The sequence below is a fragment of the Manacus vitellinus genome, unplaced genomic scaffold, assembly GCF_001715985.3.
Source record: "Manacus vitellinus isolate BGI_N305 unplaced genomic scaffold, ASM171598v3 ctg7180002428409_pilon, whole genome shotgun sequence".
Classification (NCBI taxonomy): domain Eukaryota; kingdom Metazoa; phylum Chordata; class Aves; order Passeriformes; family Pipridae; genus Manacus; species Manacus vitellinus.
Genome location: NW_021937736.1, coordinates 2578 through 6447, shown reverse-complemented (window position 1 = coordinate 6447; position 3870 = coordinate 2578). Strand labels below are relative to the sequence as shown.

Here is a 3870-nt window from a genome sequence, read left to right as displayed (position 1 = left end):
CACCCTTTGAACACCTTTCCCAACCCTCCCCAACCTTTCCCAAAGCCCAGATTTTACAGGTGTCCTGTAATTATGGCCCAATCTCACCCAAGCCCACAAACCATGACAGAAACCTCTCAGCCTCACGCTGCCTCCTTCCCATTGCTGTGCCTTATGTGCAGGCAAAAGGCCTTAAAATCAAGTACCCAAAATTCATGGCCTGTTCTTTTTCCCACAAAAGAAGGCGTGGTGAACTCTCCAGACCAGGGAATTGGAAGATCTCCCCAAAACTCCTTTGGTACACGCTGCAGGGCCAACGATTCCTCTGCTCTGCCCTGTCGGCGCTGCTTTGTCTCATCTGGGTCCCCAGAAACCGTCAGCGAAAGCTGGGGAATAAAATCTCTGAGCAGTTGGTTGGGTTCCAGAGGTGACCCTACTTCATTCAGCGCTGAAGGGACGCAGGAATTGCTCTCTAACACATGTACATCAGTTCTCAAAACTTTTAAGTATTTTTACATTTTAGCAAACAAAAGAATTCCTGTCCATTGGTTTACCAGTTCTCTGCAGGAATTCTTATTCTCTCTTCTATTGGCTCTTGATTTCTCACTTTGCATGATGCTTAGTCCACAGTTTTTGTCCTTTTCTTGTCTTTTCCCTAGATAGGGAGAGCCTCAGTAACTGTCTGTGTTAGTTTTGTCTTCATCTCTGGTTTCTCTAAGGGTCTTTGTGGTTTAGAAATTCTACCTTCTTGGTGTCCAGGTCTCAAAAATAGATTTCTCTGCCAGGTCTCTGACCACTGAAATATGGCAGGCCTTAAACTTGTACTTTGTTTTCCTAACAAATGGCCATGGCCCAGAACTTGTCCATCATCCATTGTCTGTTGCCCAAGGCTCCGTCCTTGCCTTGCCTTGCCCATCTCCTGGCTGCCAGGCAAGGGCCTTGTGACATCACAGCCTCTGTGGAACAGCGCGGGGGCTGAAAAGTGTCAGTGCTGCGTCCCCGTGCCCAGAGCCTGGGCAGAAGTCGGCTGGCAGGGACGGGCAGAGACTGTGCAGAGGTGTCAGCTTGTCCACAGGTGCCATTGCTGAGAACCGGGGTTTGCCTTGGATGGCCCCTTGCCAGAAAAGGCAGGAGAGGCTGGAGAGAGGGGAAGGAGGGGAGTCAGGCCGCTGGGATGGTGCCGGCGGGCCGTGAGCCCGAAGCCAGCAAGGCCTTGGGCCCCCACGGTGTCAGGGGAGGACTGAGAGCCCCCAGGGAGGAGGAAAGCTGGGCAGGCCCCAAGGCTCCTGGGCCTCTTCCTTGGCAGCCCTTTGGCCAAGGCCCCCAGGCAGAGGTGGGGCTCAGCCCCTGCCCAGCAATGGGGCACAGGCTGAGCCCCAGGGACACCAGACCCAGGCGGCCTGAGCTCTTCTTCCTGCAGCGTCTGCCTGGGGCAGCCCAGCCAGGCCTGAGTCTCTGCAGGAGAGGCCAAGCCCAGCCAGAGAGGGCTCAGCCCTCTGAGGCTGCACTCACTGCAAAGGGAACAGAACATTGGCCCAGAGGACATCCTGCCCCCAAATGGAGAACTGGAAAGGTCAAGAAGAAAAAAGTCACCCCCCTCCAATCTTCAAGAAATGTTCAGATCTCTTTCCTAAAAGCATCCAGCACTCGGGTCACCCAATTTTCTCTCTGACAAGGGGTTTTTCCGTGGTTCCACTCAATTCCCAGCCTGCCCAGTGTTGGAGAACATAAAGCTGAGTGGGAACAATTTCAAGCATGGCGCAGAATTTACAACCCCGGTTACATCAAAACTCCTCCCCTCCTTGCCCGGTTACCCAATCACGTTCATCCCTGAGCTGTCAGTCTTATGCTCCTCCCTAGTCCAAACTCCACCCTTGAACCTGCCCTATATAAGTTACTGTTACCCCAATAAAATCGACATTGCTTCACGGGACCTCTGCTGTGTCCCGAACCCTTTTTGCAGTGCCGCGTCCCCATTCCTTTTCCCCGCGGGTCGTGGCAAGTGGCGCCCAACGTGGTGCTCGAACCCACGACCCTGAGATTACGAGTCTCATGCTCTACCAACTGAGCTAGCCGGGCAATAGCCTCTTTCAGCCCAGTTATGAAATCTGTAAATTGTTCTTTCGGGCCCTCATTAATCATTGTAAAGGAGGGGGTCGGCACATAAGCGTCGGCCACCTTCTTTACGGCCTCTAATGCCAATTCTTTAGATACGTCTAGCAATTTAGGATCCAGTCATGCTTGATCCCCTCTACGAGCGTAATCTCCCTCACCATAAAGCACGTCTATGGTTTGCAGTGGGGGGATACCTCTCCTCTCCATTCGGTCGTTCACAAAGGTTACTACTCGCTTTCTCCACTCCGCCTCAAAAACCGAGGCTTGTACGGTTGTTAACAATCCTCCCATCACTGCCCTTATGTCAAATGGAACTAATGTATAAGCCAAGAAAAAGGATTCAAATAGCCCCAGGGTAAAGGGTGTGCCCATCCCGTACTCCACAATGGCTTTCTTTATATCTTTCACCATGGGGTACGAAATTGGACGCCATTCGGGTGCTTTACCCTCGTCATAGTATACAGGAAAAGCCGTAAAAACTCCGTGTCTTTGGCGCATGCCGCCTCCTCCCGGAAGGCTCTCCAGATATCCGGAGCGGCAGATGGCTCTTCCGGGGAGTACGGCGCCCAGTGACAATCGGAGTGAGGGTGCCGGCAGGCGGGGTAGGCCTCGGTGGCCTGGGCCTTATGGGTGCGGCCATCTTGGCGGATGTTGACCTGGGCCTTTGCCCTTGCCCCGCCCACTGCACCCCGTGGTTTCCGGGAGGGAGATGGCTCTGGGGAGGAGACTGGAGTGGCGGAGGTGGGTGTAGAAGAAGGCGTGTCTGGGGAGGGGCTCCGCATGCGGAGGCGGCGCTGTGGGTGGAATTACAAGAGCCCGCCTCCTCTTTTCCCGCATCGATTTTTCCCGTGAAACCCGGGGCCCCGCCTCCTCACGCCATTTCAAAATCACCGCGATCCTCTTCTTCGCACCCTCCCGCCATCTTGGGACTCGCTGTCCGTCTCCCACCCGCCATCTTGTGTAGTACAGCTGATGTCCTTCTTTTCCCTCCCTCCATTTTGATGGAAACTTGCAGTGCCCTTGTCTGAGTGGTAGGTGTCAGTGCCAGTACTCTTAGTGTCCTTGTCCGTGTTTTCTATGTCCTTCTCTGCACTTGGTTTATTTTCTTCTACCAATTGAGAGGATTCAGCACCTTGGATGTTACTGCTGATGTTCTTGCTCATCATCTGGTACTGAAGCACCATCAGAAGAACCCTCCAGGCTATAAGCGCCTCCTTAGCGAGCTGGTCACCCTTGCCGCTCTCCCGCCATAGCTGGAACCCGATGGCTTGCCACTTATCAAATGACGTATTATCGCTAACTTGGTGACCATTGCGGTCAAGCCATCTGGCGAGAGCTTTCGCTGATTTCTTATCAAGCGGGTGACCGTGCTCTATTAAAAAGTCTTTGAGACGGCGGTAAATGAATTTCTGGGAGGTAGAGAGTGTGAGTCCCATGATGTTAATCGGGTTTCTCAACACTTCCAGATGTTATTCCTCCCTTCTTAGTTTAAATTACAGGGATGAGGTGTTGGGTGAGGGTGTCAGGAATGTCCCCTGACTTGTCCCGGCAAGTTCCTCAAAAAGAATGCCAAGAAATTCTATTTAATAAATTGGTCATCGAAAAGGCTAACAAGGACTGCCAGAAAGCACTTAAGCTTTTGAAAGATCCCACTCTACTAGAGATGATAGAAGCCTGCAAAAATATAGGATCGAACTCCCATAAAGCACGTCTTTTGGCTGCCGCATTTTCTGGTCCTAACCATTGCTTTGAGTGCGGGGAGAAGGGACACTTTAA

At 52.6% G+C, this 3870-nt stretch overlaps 1 non-coding gene across 1 annotated transcript; it reads right to left on the bottom strand.

The window, feature by feature from the left end:
• Window positions 1-1985: 1985 nt before the first annotated feature.
• On the bottom strand, window positions 1986-2058 carry TRNAT-CGU. Its single transcript has one exon. It is a non-coding gene; the product is annotated as a tRNA-Thr (tRNA).
• Window positions 2059-3870: the final 1812 nt, after the last annotated feature.